An 18,540-nucleotide genomic window follows, 5' to 3' on the forward strand; every position below is an offset into this window, starting at 1 on the left:
CACATTTTAATTTGTTTGCAATTAAATAATAAATAAAAACACAATAAGTAAAATGTAAGAATATAATTTCAGTCTATTTACTCTAAGTATCTCCAATGAGATCTTAACTCAAATAAGAATTAATGTTTGTAAAGAAATTTTTTTTTCTAAAATGTAATTTCAGTATACATCAGCTAAGGAGTATATATTAGCACTACTGGCTCATCAAACTTTAACACACATTCTAACAAACTAACTTGGTTCACTCACCTATATGATTCTAACTATAAATTCACATTCAACGAGGACTAATTTTTCCCAAGACTGAAATAAGGATATCAATAACTTCCTGATAACTATAAACAGTAAACAGTCAAATTAACTTGCTTGTTAAGTATAATTAACAATCCATAACTGCTTTTAAAGCTGTATTAACAAAGAAGAGTAACATTCTTACATTGCTAAAAACTAAAAAGAAACAAAGAAGGAAAATGTTTCTTTAGCCAACTTCCAATTAAAATTAATTTTGAGTAAAGGTCATTTAGTTAAGGATTTATCAGAATTAGTCATTTAAGTACCCCTCCTTACCATCTTGTCACTTTTAGTGAGATAACATGAACCCCCATTAGTATATAGCAATTAAGGTCAATTTACATATTTTAATTAAGAACCACCCCATATAAAACAATTAGCGTAATAGGCATACTAACTGGATTTCATAACATTTGGACGTTTTTCCAACTAGATAGACAGGAAACCTTAATTAGCATTAATTAGTGCTGATCTGCATATGTTTGATAAGGCATACCCTTGCCACAAAAGATTATTTATTCCTGAATCTGCCAAATGCTACAGTTGCAGAGGATAAAAGGACTTTTCTTTGCATTGCATGTTAATTTCTGGCAATTTACATTCACTTTTACATTCGAATTAGTATATTATAAAATAAATGGTATAAATGTTACAATAAGCTGCCTTAAATATGTACATTTTTACTTATAGGAATCCTGCCAGTTAATGTTTTACTAATTAAGCCATTCCACTTCTATTGTAATTGTAGGAACGGCACCAGTCTTACTTTGATTTGCTATTGTGAAACCATGTTACACAAGCTTAACGGGTAAAATGACAAGTAGAGTCACTCCAGGAAGCTCAAGCCTACTGGGTCCAATTTCTATCTTGGCAAATGCTTAAATATGTGCCCTGTGTCCCTGCAGGTGGCTTCTGTGCTCACCCAGGTAGGCACTCTCAATCTGCCATGGTCTGAGAAGACAATTCTAAAAATGTTTCATTCAAATTAGGCTGATTTTCTCTTATGTTTCAATTTTTAAGACCCATACTTTTAAGCCTTGAATTCCTTTTCTCCTCTGCTATCTCCTCTACTCTAAATTTTCTTCTCCTAGATAAGTCCAATCTATGTCACAAGCTATGCCCTGCACAGGAGAATTTTACCAAGAAGGTGAATAGAATCCACATTCAGTTCACCAAGTCATGTGCCCTGGCACTGGGTAGTTCCACAAATGACAGGACATCTGCTTTATTTTTATTGTTTTATTTTTAATTTTTTAATAATTTTAACACAATTGCAATTTTTTAATTAATTAATTAATTGGTTGCATTGGGTGTTTGTTGCTGCACACGGGCTTTCTCTAATTGCAGTGAGAGGGGGCTACTCTTCATTGTGGTGCACAGGCTCCTCATTGTGGTGGCTTCTCTTATTGAGGAGCATGGGCTCTAGCTGCGTGGGCTTTAGTAGTTGCGGCACATGGGCTCAGTAGTTGTGGCTCATGGGCTCTAGAGCACAGGCTCAGTTGTTGTGGCGCAAGGGCTTAGTTGCTCCATGGCATGTGGGAGCTTCTCAGACCAGGGCTTGAACCCATGTCCCCTGCATTGGCGGGTGGATTCTTAACCACTGCACCACCTAGGAAGTCCCAGGGCACCTGCTTTAAATGAACATTTTGTAATTTACTGGCTCGTGTTGAAGAGGAAGAAAACTTTCTTCTACCCTTTTAGGTTCTTCAGGCTGGTCTAAGAATTTAATTGACATGAGACAGATTAACAGAAGAAAATGAAATTTAACTTCATTTGTATAGGAATCCCACCAACGTGAGAGTGTCAGGGTGCCCACCTACGTGAGAGGTTCAGAGATGAAAATGTTAAATGAAGTATAAATGCCATCCTGAGCTAAGGAAAGGGATAGGGATCTGGGGCTTTCAAGAACAGCAGCGTCATTATAGGACAACAAGAAGAGTAGATGTTTGGTAATTAGATGTTTGGCCTGTTGTATAGATGGAGCCACTTAGGTAAATAACTCTTTTCTGGTAAAAATCCCCAGTTTAAATTCTCCTAGGTAGTTAAGAGAGGGGCAGTAGTTTCTCTTAAACCTGTAGGATCTTGATTGCCTTTAGGTCAAAGTAACCCTCATGCCATTTTAAGGAGACTTATTCTGAACCCCTACATCTGTAAATGGATTTTCTGCTATTCAACAAAACTGACTCATGTGTTAGACTCCCTGCCCCTGCCCATCCTTCAGGTCTTAGCTCAGACTGTGGTCTATTTAGGAATCCTTTCTGATCTCGCCAACATCATCAAGTGTTAAGCTGCTCTCACTCACACCACCATTACAATACATACCTTCCCCAACTGGTACTCCTGACATTCTATATTGTGATTGTCTATATTCTTGTCAGTACTTTCCAATAGAGTGTAAACTTCTGAAGGGAAAGAACTATATCTTTTCTAATATTACATGTCCAGCTTCTAGCCTGGCCTTTAGTAAGTGCTCAAATAATTTTTATTTTCAATTGAAGCACAGTTGATTTACAATGTTGTGTTAGTTTCAGGAAGAGAGCAACGTAACTCAGTTATATAGGTATGTGTGTATATATATTTTTTCAGATTCTTTTCCGTTATAGCTTATTACAAGATACTGAATATTGTTCCCTGTGCTATACAGTAGGTCCTTGTTGTTTCAAATAATGCTGTATGAAGGAATCTAGACTAAAACCCTAGGCACTAGAAGAGGTCTTGTCCTGAAGCATAGGAACTGTAAGGTAATCATTGTTGGCTTCATTCTGCTGCTAAACAAACAAATGGGTTTGGGCTTATATTCAAATTTCAGGAACGCATTCTTTGCTTAAATCCTTTCCTACTGGTCCATTTACTTGCTTCCCCTTGCTTCCTCAGAGACCTCTTCTCTGAATACAGTCCTCCACCCCAGCATGGAGTGATGCAGACCATGCATTACTCCACTTCTCCCCTTCCCAGCCTACTGCAGAGCTTCGATGACAGAAAGTGTATTTGAACTTCATCACCTTGTAGCTTCTAAGACCTTCCTGACTGTTGACCCTAAGTTGCTGGATTTATCTGATCTCTAGGATCCAAACAGAATGTCCCCATTCAGATATAAATCAACTTTTACGCTTTTCCAGTTCAAATGGATAAGAATTCCTAACCTGATCATGGCCACTTAGGGGATTTCTTGGGTTAAGAGATATCTTAGGTTAAAGTCCTGATAAGATGATTTCTTCCTAGGACCTTAATCAGGACCTTCATTAAGTATAGTTGCCTCTTGTATCTGTGCCCTAGGCTGTGCCCACATCTTCACAGAATGTGTAGGCATTTTTTTATTATCATAAAATAAAAAAGACATGAGTGGAAGAATCACAGCTATACTGAGTAAGGAAAATCTCAATAGTCCAGGAATTCTAAGTCATAGGCTATTTTACAGTATTCCTCCTAACAGCAGTTAGCCAAGAACTCACAATAGCCAAAAGAGTCAATAAGCTGACAAAATTTAATCAGGGGACAGTCAAGCAAATGCTTCTTTCTTCAAATGTCCTCCCTCAGTGATACATTAAAACCTCAAATTCTCCCATTAGAGATTTTTTGTACTATGAGTTGAATTTATTGTTAATGTTGGAGTTGTTTTATTTTCCTCTTCTATAATCCAGTTTTCAATTGTAAATATACCATGGGAGGATTATCAATGATTTCCTTAACCAAGATCCAACCAGAAGTACAAGGAAAATCAAAGGGGAATTTTATCTGTTTTATGACAGGGATTGTTTACTCCTTTATGTTGATTTATGACAGGCTGTGCTTCTCTAAACAGGTCAGTTTTCTCTCTCCTTAACTCAAGCAAAGAAAAAGACCCTTAATAACTTTTACAAATTCCAGCCCAAATTCCAGCCACATATTGTGTAGAACTTGTCAACTATCCGTGAGTCAATTGTTACCATCACAGCAATTTAAAAATTCAGCATATTCCAAATTTAAGTGCCAAAATTCCAATATGGTCATCCAGTGATAAATCAGTAATATACATTTTATTCTAGGTTTTGTTTCCCAAATTCAGTCATATTTGCCACTACTTTATCAAAAACCTTATCCACTGACTTGAGACTTAGACTTTTTGAATTAAGTGAAAGATGAATAAAAACTTGGATACAACCAATTATCCTTGGTTATCCGATTAGAGCTTCAGTAATTGGGCAATAACTTACTAAAGCATTTGACCTGGAAATACTAGAAACTGTGTATGATTTTAGAAGATAATTTTTTGCTTTAATATTTAATAGCTAATCATATTAACATTGCTTAAGGGAGTTAATATAACAAACATATTCAAGAATAGTGAGAACAGATAAGAGTTTATTCTCTAAAACAAAGAACATGAATTACTATAGTCCTAGTGTTCACTACATTAGCAATATTCAGACTTTTTTTAAAAATTGATGTTTACTGATAAGAAAGCATTAGGTAATATCTCTGCTTTATGTGATATTGTAATTACCGTTATAAAATGGACTGCTAGTGACCTCTTAACATTTAAAGTGATGATAGTGATTTTTCAGCACTAGGAAAGAGATTTAAGTGGTAAACAGGCTGATTATATTTGTTTGTTTAAGTTCATTTATTTGACCTCCCTTATCCTAAAAAAAAAAACAACTATGCTGTTTCCATGGTTACTGCTGGAGTAAGAGAGTCACAATGGACTCAACGAATAGGAAAAGGAAACTCTGCAGAGATGATTTGGTAAAAAACTAGGAAAAGAATTGGGGTCCAAAAATGAAAAATAAAATTTGTGGAGTAAAACACAGTTACTATACTACAATAGATGAATTTTAAAAATATGTTGTTGAGAGAAAAGAGCAAGATGTAAAAAAATACAGAATATGATACCTAAAGCATACTTCTGTGATGAAATATAAAAATAAGAGAATAATTTAAAACAATTACTTTTGTTGCTTTCTAGAGTAGGTAGATGCTGGGGGAGAAACTGGGGATTGAGGAGCAACAAAGGCTTTCTAAAGGTATTAGTGATATGTAATTCTAAAGAAGCGTTATTCCTGAACCGCAAAAACAAATGGTAGAATGAGAAATCTGCTTAATGAGTTTTGTGCTAGCATAGTGAATATTGTTATAAGCTATCGATAAAATTTTACTGGTTTACCTGAAAACTTGTAACTTAAATCTTAGGGATATTTGTTCTTTTTTTAATTTCCAAAATTCTGCTGTGAATTGGTTGTTTTTTAATCCAAAAAGTCTTTAAATTATTTGGTTTTAATAGCTAGAATTTCAAAAATGTAATGCATTGCAGGAAAAATTGTCCTCTAAAATATGCCATTTTCTGTATAAGTAGGATTTAAGTGTACATTATTCCATAAAAGAGTAGACTCACTTTACAGATAAATCTAACAACAAATATCCTGTTACATACTATGATTCCATCATTATAAATCTGGCATACTGCTACCCCGAGAATAACAAAAAGTAAAATAAAATTCAACAGTGTCCCAGTTTCTAGTGCAACTCCACTATTATGAAAGAACTCTCTAATATTTTATTTTCTTCATGAACTAATTATTTTAATATTTGATTACTCCCTGAAATAAACTTTATAATGGTCAGAATAATTTCCATTTGGTTGTCTTGGAGGGGTGACACGGGTAGGATGAGAATTTGTTCTTAATACAACAATTTTCCATCCTAGTATCTTATACAACGATAGCACTTAAAAACCTGAATTAGTGATGAAATTTACCCATTTGTCATCAGGAACTTTAATCTGTCTATCCACATGGAAAACACTGTAAATAAGATTAACAATGTTATCCTAGAAATACAAAATAATTTATCAGAGAAATAAGTGGTGTTGAAAATCAAGAAACAATAATAATTTAGACTTATATAGCACAGATCTTTCACACAGATCATCTACTTGATCTTCACAACTCTGTCATCATGCAGTTAATGCTACAACTGGGACTTAAGAGAAATTAAAGTAACTTGTCCACTGTCGAACAGCTCTAGTGAGTGTTAAAGATGAGACTAGAATCTAGATGTATTTATGTGATATGAGTAATAAAATTATTAGTGATTTAACATTTGATGTATATGATAATAATTAGGACTGATTTTAGTTGCAAGAAAAATTAATCAACTTGAAAAACTTAAATTTTAAGAGTGGGATGTGGCATATCAGCTTTAAGGAAAAGAAATATATTACATAATGCCAGAATGTTAGGAATGTTTCTCTGTCTCTTTTTTCTGCTTCTATTTGCATATCTCTTCATTCTTTTCTCTTTCCAGAGGGCTTCCTCTGTCTCAGTTCTTGTGACAGAACATAGGTCTGTGACAGGTCCCAATTTACAAGCTATATGTATAGTCTCTCCCCAAAACTTGTAATCTCTCAGGCTCACCAACCCTGGTGTCGGAGACTCTGACATGCTTAACTTAGGTTTGCTAGTCACTCTTTGTCTAATTAACTATATCCAGCAGGGTAGAATTAATCAGGATTCACACAGATGCTCATGTAAACAAAGATGGAGTAACTGAGAGCTGAACAGGTAGTCTTAAACAAGTCTTCGACACCAGGACTAGTCTATGTAGGTTCATCTTAGAAAGAATAAATTATGATACGGGCATTGATAAAGTGTCATTAAGTAGGAAAATGGCTGCAAAAAAACAAAATTATTATCATTTAGTGAAATTAAACTTTCCATAGTTTTGAATCAACTGTGACAATCCATTTCTCATTCCTGTGGCCCCAAACTTTGCAAGATCAAAGTTCTAAGAACCCTTTGAAACCCTCTCATGTTTTAGAACATTGGGCATTCTGTATTTCCAGTGTGCTGGTGTGCTGAAGACTGTCAACACAAAATGGCCTGGTGTGCACTTAATCTCAATCTTGGGCTGGACAGAACTCACTGGATGGCTACCCTATATAAGGAAGGTAAGAGAATGGAAGGCATAAGAGGAAAAACAAACAACAACAGCACATTGTGCAACAGAATAATGAGGGAAACAATTTAGAACCGGATTAGGCTTAAAAAGAGAAGTGATGAACGCAAACTAAACATACTGAATGCCTGTGTTGATGCAGACATTCATATGCTCTGTGGGCAACCTGGGGCCAAATGTCTTTCTCCTCCTGGATAGTGTCAGACATCTAGAAGATGTGGTTTCTCACACTACACAAGTGTGAAGATTCAATTTTTGAATTTTATTCATGTCTGACTGGTAAAATTCTCGGTCATAGACATGTGTAGCGTTTTGTCTTTCCTCTTGCCCCTTTTCAAGGAGTTTATAACTTTGCAAACAGGATGCTAAAAAGTAATTTGATTTGCTCTCTGACTTTTTCATCTATCAAAATGCTTCGCTATATCACAGAGAGGTTGTAGGATATTACATGAAACAATAGAGCACATCCCTGACGTGGTATTCGATAAATAATTATTTATTTATTCATCAATTTACCAACTTTGGAGACAAAGTCGAAGTTGTGAAAGTTCAGGCAGCTGGCCTTAACTAGTGCATGGCTGAAGCTGGGAATGTAACAGGAAATGAGGATGGGAGGACTGCACAGAGTTAGGTCAGATTAGAGAGTCTTGAATGACTGTTTTAAAGAGTTCAAACTTCTTTCTGCGGGCTTTGAGAATCCATTGTGTTCTGTCTCCTATTCAAGTTATTAATACCAATAGCTCACAGCAGCTGTGCATGCACAGAGATAAGTTTTACAAGAAACAGATGAAGAGCTTTTTCAGTGCTGATATCAGATGGATTAGAACGTGATTAATCAGCAGGCAGACTGATTAAATTATTGGGTTCACTGTTCAGATAAGAGGTTTTGGATATACTCTGCCAAACTGTAATTAACTTAGAAATTTCTGCTGGCCTGCTCATAAGATGATCATGTGATATGCTTTGAAGAAATCTTTTAGGGCCCAAAACAGCAGCTGTGAAGGTGTAAGCATGAGTCAGTTCTAATAATTATTAAACATCTTCAAGTATTAGAACAGAATTTTCATTGAAAATGATAAATACTTTTTTTAAAAAAATTACTTTTTATAAAACTTGTATAAATGCTGTGGTCATACTCTAGAAGCCACTGGAAATGAAATGGCTATTATTTAAGGAAGGGGACATCTAAAAGAATCAGGCAGGAGTTCTCCATTTTTGCATTATGATTAACTATATATTAAGAGGAAGCCCTCACAATATAGTACATTTAAAAATACTGGACAGGATATGAAAAAACAAAAGCAAAAGATGCAAAACTGTACCTGTGCCAAAATAAGGAAATTTCTCAGAGATCAGAAATGACAACCAAGCAGTGACCCACAAGGCAAACCAGTTGTAGGGTGATGTTTTCCCTCAAGGTTTCTGCCAGTCCCAGGTGACCTAGGCCTGAGTTCTAATGACTTAGAAACATCTGAGTTAGCCACAACATCAGGGCACAAGCATGGTGGTAAGGCGATAAGAAGTCTCTACATAATGGTAGGACCAACAAAAAGTAATGCTCTCATTTTCTGAGCTAAAGAAAGACCATAGGGCAATGATGGGGTATGTGTCCACTTGAGCCTAAATATTGGATAGGAAAGAAAATATCTCTCCTAAGAATACAAACTTGTGTGGGCCCCCAAACCACAAGTGGAAAATTTGGTTTAAAAGTGGTTCTTGGTCATAGTGTCTTCAGATAACTAGTAGAAGCAGTATCAAAATCTCTCTGGAGGAATTTTTACCCCAGGCATGTGAGTTCACAGTAGACTTCTACTAATCCAATGAAGGAAAAAAAGGCATCATAAGTGAAAGTCAGTAGGAAGAAAAAGCTATAAAATTAGATCTTTAGATATACAAAAACAAATAAAACAAACAGAAAGCACAGATAATGAGATTTTCAGATACAGAATATAAAAGTTTAATATGTTTGAAAAATAAAAGAGAGGTTCGAATGTATAATCAAAGAATAAGAAATTTAAAACTTACCATAAACTTTAAGATATAAAGAAAGAATTTATAGAAATAAAAACGTAATAGTTGGGGAAAAAAGAATCTTAATAGTTTGGGGGTAAATAAGAGATTAGACATAGTTGAAGAGAAGTAGTCAACTTGATGATATTTCTGGGAAAATTACCTGAAAGGTAGCACAGACAAATGAGATGGAAGTAAAGAGACATGAAACACAGATTGAGAATTAAAGGAGAAATCTAACTGGAGTTCACAAGAAGATAAATGGGGAGAGTCAGGAGAGGAAATATTTCAATATATATTGTCAGAGAGTTAATAGAATTAATGAAATATGTCAATCTTCAGATGCAGGGACACCAACAAATTCAAGGAAAATACATGAAATCAATGGAAAAGAATAGAGAGCCCAGGAATAAACCCATACTTAAATGGTCAATTAATCTACATCAAAGAAGGCAAGAATATACAATGGGGAAAAGATAGTCCCTTCAATAAATGATGTTGGGAAAACTGGACAACTACATGAAAAATAGTGAAACTAGACTTATTATCTTATACCATATACAAAAATAGACTCAAAATGGGTTAAAGATGTAAATGTAAGACCTGAAACCGTTAAACTTCTTGAAGAAAACACAGGCAGTAAGCTCTTTGACATCGGTCTTAGCAATATTTTTCTGGATCTGTCTCCTCAGGGAAGGGCAACAAAAACAAAAATAAACAAATGGGACTACATCAAACTAAAAAGCTTCTGCACAGCAAAGAAAGCTATTAACAAAATGAAAAGCATCCTACTGAATGGGAGAAGATATTTGCAAATGACATGTCCTATAAGGGATTAATATCCAAAATACAAAAGAACTCATACAATTCAATAACAAAAAAACAAACAACCTGATTAAAAAATGAGCACAGGATCTGAATAGACACTTTTCCAAAGAAGATGTACAGATGGCCAACAGATACATGAAAAGATGCTCAACATCACTAATCATCAGACAAATGCAAATCAAAACCACAATGAGATATCCCCCAACACCTGTCAGAATTGCTATTATCAAAAAGACAAAAATAACAAGTGTTGGTGAAGATGTAGAGAAAAGAGAACCCTTGTGCACTGTTGGTGGGAATGTAGATCGGTATAACCATGATAGAAAATAATATACAAGTTCCTAATAAAATTAAAAATAGAACTATCATATGACCCAGCAATTCCTGGGTATTTAACCAAAGAAAACAAAAACAATAATTCAAAAACATATATGTTAACACCATACAAAAAATAAACTCAAAATGGATTAAGCACCTCAATATAAGGCCAGACACCATAAAACTCTTAGAGAAAAACACAGGAAGAACACTCTTTGACATAAATCACAGCAAGATCTTTTTTGACCCACTTCCTAGAGTAATGGAAATAAAAAACAAAAATAAACTACTGGGGCCTAATGAAACCTAAAAGCTTTTGCACAGCAAAGGAAACTATAAACAAGATGAAAAGACAACACTCAGAATGGGATAAAATATTTGCAAACGAATCAACAAAGGATTCGTCTCCAAAATATATAAACAATTCATGCAGCTCAATATAAAACAAACAAACAAACAAACAATCCAGTCCAAAAATGGGCAGAAGAGCTAAATAGGCATCCCTCCAAAGAAGACATGTGGATGGCCAAGAGGCACATGAAAAGCTGTTCAACATCACTAGCGAAATACAAATCAAAACTACAATGAGGTATCACCTCACACCAGTTAGAATGGACATCATCAGAAAATCTACAAAGCAGTAAATGCTGGAGAGGGTGTGGAGAAAAGGGAACCCTCTTGCACTGTTGGTAGGAATGTAAATTGATATAGCCACTATGGAGAACAGTATGGAAGTTCCTTAAAAAACTAAAAATGGAATTACCATATGACCCAGCAATCCCACTACTGGGCATATACCCAGAGAAAATCATAATTCAAAAAGATACGTGCACTCCAATGTTCATTGCAGCACTATTTACAATAGCCAGGACATGGAAGAAACCTAAATGTCCATCAACAGATGGATGGAGGATATGGTACATATATACAATGGAATATTAGTCAGCCATAAAAAGGAATGAAATTGGGACATTTGTAGACACATGGATGGGCCTAGTGACTGTCATACAGATTGAATTAAGTCAGAAAGTGAAAAATACAGTATATTAATGCATACATGAGGCATCCAGAAAAATGGTACAGATCAACTAGTTTGCAAAGCAGAAACAGAGACACAGATGTAGAGAACAAACATATAGACACCAAGAGGGGAAAGTGGGGGGGTGGAGAGGGGGTGGGATGAATTGGGAGATTGGGATTCCCATATATACGTTAATAAGAAGAAAAAAAAAACCAAATTAAAAAAAAAATTACTGAGAAAGGGGATGTCCTTTTCTGTGGAGGTTGTAAAAAAAAAAAAACATATATGCATCCCGATGATCCCAATGTTCACTGCAGCTTTCTTTACAATAGCAAAGATATGGAAGCAACCTAAGTATCCACTGATGGAAGAATAAAGAAGACATGGCATGTATATACAATGGAATATTACTCAGCCATGAAAATGAATGAATTTTGTGACAAGATGGATGCTCCTAGAGGGCATTATGCTGAGTGAGATGAGTCACACAGAGAAAGAGGAATACTGTATGATTTCACTTATTTGTCAAATCTGAAAAGCAACAAACATAACAAAAAATAAATAGACTCATAGATACAGAGAACAAAATGGTGGTTGCCAGAGGTGAGGGGTATAGGCAGATGGGCAAAATAGGGGAAGGGGATTAAGAGGTACAAACTTTCAGTCATAAAATAGATAAGAAACAGATATGTAATGTACAGCATAGGGGATATAGTCAATAATACTATAATAACTTTGTATGGTGACAGATGGCAGCTAGACTTATCATGATGATCATCCCATAATGTATAAAAATACTGAATCACTATATGGTATACCTGAAACTAATAAAATATTGTAGGTCAATTTTACTTCATAAATAAATAAATAAAATTAGTACCTTGCAGTAAATAAAGCGCTAAAAGCAAAGAGAAGACTTACAAAGGAACCAAAGTTAAAAAGACTACCTACAAGGGGAACTTCCCAGGTGGCACAGTGGTTAGGAATTGGCCTGCCAATGCAGGGGACATGGGTTCCAGCCCTGCCCCAGGAAGATACCACATGCCACAGAGCAACTAAGACCGTGCACCACAACTATTGAGCCTGCACTCCAGAGCCTGTGAACCACAACTATTGAGCCCGTCTGCTGCAACTACTGAAGCCCGCGTGCCTAGAGCCTGTCTGTGATCCACAACAAGAGAAGCCATGGCAATGAGGAGCCTGCGCAACATAACGTAGAGTAGCCCCCGCTCGCCTCAACTAGAGAAAGGCCATGTGCAGCAACAAAGAGACAACACAGCCAATAAAAATAAATAAATAAATAAATTTATATATATATAAAAAAAGACTACCTACAAGGAAAAGCAGATTGATAGTGAAGTTCTTGGCACTGCCAGTGGAAGTCCCAAGAGAGTAAACTATTTCCTATATAGAAGAAATGTTGACCAAGAATAATTGCATACCTTCAAAATTATAACTCAAGAATGAGGACAAATTAAAGACATTTTCCAATAAGAGGAATGATGAGCAAATAGTATATGGCAGAGAAAATGAACGAACCTATGCTAATTCAACTAAAATAAATGTGAAAAACAAAACATTGAACAATAAGATGTGAAAAGCAAGTTGCGTAAAAGTATAAACTATGTGCATATACTTATATAAAGTATCAAAACAGACAAAACTAAACAACATACTATTTAGGGATACATATGTGGCAAAATATAAACAAAAGTAAGAGAATGATTATCACAAAATCTAAGTCATTAGCTCTAGAGGGAAGAGAAAGGAATACAACTGAGGAGGGTTGCATAGAGTCAAAGGTACAGAAATGTCTTATGTTCTACATCTTAACTTGTGAAATGAGAAAGAAGTTGTCCATTTTATTATTTCTTAAACTATATATCTAAATTACACATACTTTTTGGTATGTATGCTATAATTCAAAGTTAAAAAAAAAGTATCAAGGTGGACAAAAAATGATAGGATGCAGACCTTATGGTGGAAGTATTCTAGAGTAAGCCATCTAGGACTCTAAGATTGGTGTGTTCTCTCTCAACCTTAACACCTCTGTCGATATATAGTCCTGAACAATGTTTTAGAAAATATTGATTCCAGTGTTCCTCTAACAAAATAATGAGGGTGTATGACATTATTCCTACCATCACTTTCAGCCACCACTGGTTAGGATAGCAAGAAGTCATTTATCTGTAAAACCATAAAATATTCAACACGCAAATATTTCAGATTGGAAATGTTGCTATCTGAACATTTTCCACCCATGACACAAATTTATGATTTTGGGCTAATCTCAAACTCATATTAAAACCACTTTAAGGTAACACACACACATGCTTTGGCTATCTTAGGGAATCCTCCCCACCAATATTCTACTGACTAAATTAAGACAACACAGTATGAGGGAGAAAAAAGAAGTTTAATTCCTCCAAGAATCTGTAAAACCAATCAGCTAACAAAAAATCATTCATCTGAGCAAATATACAAAGTCAAATTCCCCTAAATGTAAGTTAAGCAACCATGAGATTTAATAATTGAAATAAAGTTTAAAATCTATTTTCTCATAATTCTAACACCCCTACTCAATAACGTTCTTTCATATATTAGGCAATAAAGATGCTTGTATTATAATTACAAAATGCCATTTAAAAAATGTATTATGTCCTACAGCACTTAGCCTTGACAAACAATTACTGGATATCACATTCAACTGAATACAAAAAGCAATCTTTATCACAGGTTAAAATTAGCCTTGGAACAATAAATGCTTTCAAAGCTATTCTAAACTCCAAACTGCTTTCACCAGTCTCTTCTGAGGAATTGCAAACAAGTAAACTGAAGGATATTTGAAAAACTTCCTGTCTGTGTCCTCTAGTTTTTCAAGTTTTTTCTTTAGTTTCATAAGGGATGATCATGTTACACTTAAAAGGTGATCAATACAACTTCATAGGGAGAGGCTTTACAAATTAGAATCAAAATAAAATAAAAACAAATAACCAAGCAAACAAAGAAACTAAGAATTCTGAACTTCAGAATGCGTTATTCATAGTTGCACTCTATTTTAATTATCAGGACCACTTTTTAGGCATTATTGTAAAAAAGAAAACTGAATGGCAAAGTCTTTGCTTTGATGGGGTTCAGGAAATGCTACCCCAAAATATAGCACCTTGTCATATTAAACTCTTTAAGCTGAAGAAATTGTTTAAAATGGCAGAAGCAGAAAGGTCACACTGTTCTCATTCCACTCACCCTTTCCCCTGAAACATGTTATACAACTCTATTGTGAAAAGTATGCTTCCTGTGCCTGGAGGAGTGAAGACATTCTTATCCAGAGACGTGGAATTGGGGGCCAAGAAATCTGTACAAACAAATCTTCTTAAATTCACCCTTATCTTCCTAGTTATTTCTTCACCACTACTACTCCTAGCCTAAACTGCTTTGTCTTCTCCATCCTTCACAAATTTATTGTATCTTTGTCTAAAAGGTATTAAAGCTTCCCACTCTAGTCACTTCTTTAGGTCTTCATTCTCTTGTGAAGGATCCCATGTACATGTAGTACCTCAACAAAATGTGTATGCTTTTCTCCTCTTAATCTGTCTGTATCAGCTTAATTTTCAGAACCCAGCCAGGGACCCTACGAGGGTCCCGGAAAACTTTTTCTTCCCCTACAAATGGATTTGTCAGTTGGTTCAAATCCAGTATTCTAAGATAATATACTTTCTTGTCTACACATCCTTCAGAAGACAGCACGAACTGTAGAATTTCACCATTTAAATTACTTAATGAATTATTTTAATCATAATGGTTATTGATTCTGAAAATGGCATAATCAAAATCATACCAAAAAAGTTGTGGACTGATGAAAATGCTGGATATAACCATAAGATAAACATTCTTATAGATTGACCTAAAAATAAACTGATTCCTGGTAGAGATGTTACAATCAAAATCTTCCAGTCACTTTGGTTACATACTAAGTTGAGACTCTCCCACTAGCTTGCTGAAGTAGCCTTAGAGATCATTAGGTGGTTAGAAGGAACAATCCAGGGGTCAATTTTCCTGCCAGCTGTAATCATGTTATGACTTTAAGTATATCCAAAATTAATTAATTAAATAACAATAATAATAACAATGAATATATTTAAAGTAGCAATGAATTCAGTCAGTTAAATGCTTGTCCAGATGCCAAGACTGGTAAAAGCTCCTCCAAACTATAGCTCATATTTGTATAGTACTCTACAGTAACATCTGTGCTTTCACATATACAATAAAACAATGCTCTTAAACAGCCTATGAAATGAAACATTTTACAAGGGTGCTTGCTGGGATATTTGGGTATGGATGGGAAGTTCTGTGACCATACCATCTTGGGAAAACTTCAAAGTGATAGCTCCTCTTGGTGATTCACAATGCATCCTAAGCATACGAAAGGCCTTAAGATATCCAGTACTAAAGCTATCTGTCAATCTTTCTATAATCCATTATCTCACAAACATATTGGACTCTGAAACTGTAACAGGGAAAGGCTAAATCAGACTCCATGTTGGATCTGTTTATTTTACATTAACCTTCGTATTCTATTGCTTTTGCTACAAGTTTAGAATGGTGCTTTACAGCCTGAAATATACAGGATAGCCCATTCTCAAGCCTCTGACCTTTGAAGGTATAACACTTTTCCATTCATATAAAGTTGCAGAATGGAGAATAACATTTGTCTTGTTGGAGATTTACAGGAACATCGTGACCTGACCTACATGGACAGCTGCAAAAACAAAGGATTCTGGCACCAAGAAGTCTGCAACAACCAACAACACCCCTTTCCTTTTTTAGTGTAAAAGAAGCTTGAATTCTAACTCAGGAAAGATGGTTTTTTGGAGACACTAGTCTGCCATCTTTTCGGTCTGCCGGATTTCAGAATAAAGTCGTATTCCTTGTCTCAACATCTTTTTTCCAATTCATTGGCCTGTTGCGTGGCAAGCAGAGTGTGTTTGGACTTGGTAACAAAACTTTTTCTCACATATTGCCAATTAATATCCTGCATGCCTTTAGCATTTTATAGAAAGCAGATCATGATATACATATAGGGCAGTAATCTTTAAAATTTTTTATCTTGTACCCATCAACAAGAGCAAACATTTGACCATGCATCTCCAAATAAATAATTTACAAAAATAAAATAGTTTCCTACTTTCTTACTATATTCCAATGCTTTAGGGACCTTTGAATTCACAATGGACAGGAGGACACAGAAAAAGATCTCTCTGGAGTACAAAAAGAAGAGAAATCTGTCCAGAGAGAAAGCTTAAAATCTTACAAAAGACAGGAAGATTGTCCAGAGCAGAGGTCAGTAAATGTCTATTGTAAAGACTCAGGTAATAAATATTTTAGGCTTTGCAGGCAATATGATTTTTGTCACAACTACTGAATTCTGCCATTGTCACATGAAAGCAGTCATAGACAAAATGTAATGACAAAGTAAGCTGTGTTTCAATGAAAATGTATTTATGGACACTAAATTTGAATTTCATGTTGAGTACTGACCAGCTATTTATTTCTTACTGCTACTTACATAAATTTCATATAATTTTCACAAGTTACAAATACCGTTCTTCCTTTGTTTCTTTTTTCCCCCAAACTTTAAAAATGTAAAAATCATTCTCAGTTCATGGGCTGTATAAAAATAGGCAGAAAGCCAAATTTGGCCAGTAAGCCCTAGTCTCCAGACCTGTTGTCCGAAGTGTAAAGGGGCAGATTAAAGAGCAAAGCAAAGGATGGAGATGAGGGAAAGCACTATTTTGATTTCCCTACAAAGTTTAAAAGCGTGAAACAAATAGTTAAAGATGATTCTGTTTGTTAAGGTTTAGTAGGCTTAAGACATTTAAGCTGCTTGATTGGACAATACAAAATACAGCTGGTCAATATATAATGACTGATTCCAAAATATAAATGTCTAGAGGAATACTGTTCAAAATATTTTTTAAAATGATGGCCCTTTGACAAGTTTTCAGGAAACTTCAAGATTAGTCAGCACTAGCTCCATGGTCCTTATGGCCCTCTGTGGAGAGTCAGCACTAATGTTTATGAGTTGGAATTGTCCTTGCAAAAATGATACAAAGGAACTGCCTTTAATATATCAACCTCATTAGGAACTAAATGCAGTGCTAACATCTGTAATATTTCATAGCACTATATATAATTATTTTCAAGTTTAGGTGAGGGTTATACAAACATCATAGATCTCCAGAAGTCTTTTATCTGATAAATGTAAATGTAATAAAACCTCTTGGTTCTGATTACCAAGGCTTAAGAATGAGTAATTTAAACACTGCAGGCCTACAGATATACAATTTGTGTGATAAAATAGCCCTAAGGGGAAGCTCCAATTGCAAAGACAAAGGACACAAATAAAATGCCATTATTTCCTCACAAACTTTTTTGGTAGTGGTTGATTTTTTTAAAAAATAGTATTACTACTGCTGATTTCCTGGTAGTAAAAATAAAACAGTAGTTACTGGCACCACTGTTTAATACTAGCTATAAACAAGAGAATATTGAAATTTATTCATTAACATATTGATAAGCTTCTGTTTCTATAACAAAATTAAGTTCTACTAACAGTTCACAACTTAGACTGTAGATACTAACCACAGTACCATATAATGATCTTATAATTGGATTGTGATGTCTTGGATCAATTTTGTAATGGGAGTAATTTCAAAATAATCTTATTTCTTTTTTGAAATGGTTACAAATTTAATATATAGAGAAATGTGGAAGATCCCAAGTACCTGAACCACAGCAAGTAAGGTATCTGATTTTTCCCTTAGATAAGATGGAGCTAGGAAAAAAAATACTTAAATAAATGCTTATTCACATGGAAAAGGATTTCTAATATTAAACAAAAGGGCTCCACCTTCAGCCAAGTCATGTTCATTATTTTTATAAATAACTGATGGATAACTATATAAGGACTGGAATACAGATATAGAGAGATCATATTTATTAAATGTGCTGATGGTATTGAGGGGAATTAGAAGAAAGTACGCCAATGGCCTAAGAGACCAGATTAAGAAACAGAGGTCAATACTGATTACCTTAAACCTACTGCACCCATCCCCCCTGCATTTTCAGAGACTTTTTCT

At 34.9% G+C, this 18,540-nt stretch overlaps 1 protein-coding gene across 3 annotated transcripts in view; it reads right to left on the reverse strand.

The window, feature by feature from the left end:
* Nucleotides 1-18,540, reverse strand: part of DPYD (dihydropyrimidine dehydrogenase) — an 807,016-nt gene that overhangs the window by 334,141 nt on the left and 454,335 nt on the right. The gene's annotated exons all lie outside the window — the stretch shown is intronic.

This window comes from Hippopotamus amphibius, chromosome 1, assembly GCF_030028045.1.
Source record: "Hippopotamus amphibius kiboko isolate mHipAmp2 chromosome 1, mHipAmp2.hap2, whole genome shotgun sequence".
In the NCBI taxonomy this organism is placed as follows: domain Eukaryota; kingdom Metazoa; phylum Chordata; class Mammalia; order Artiodactyla; family Hippopotamidae; genus Hippopotamus; species Hippopotamus amphibius.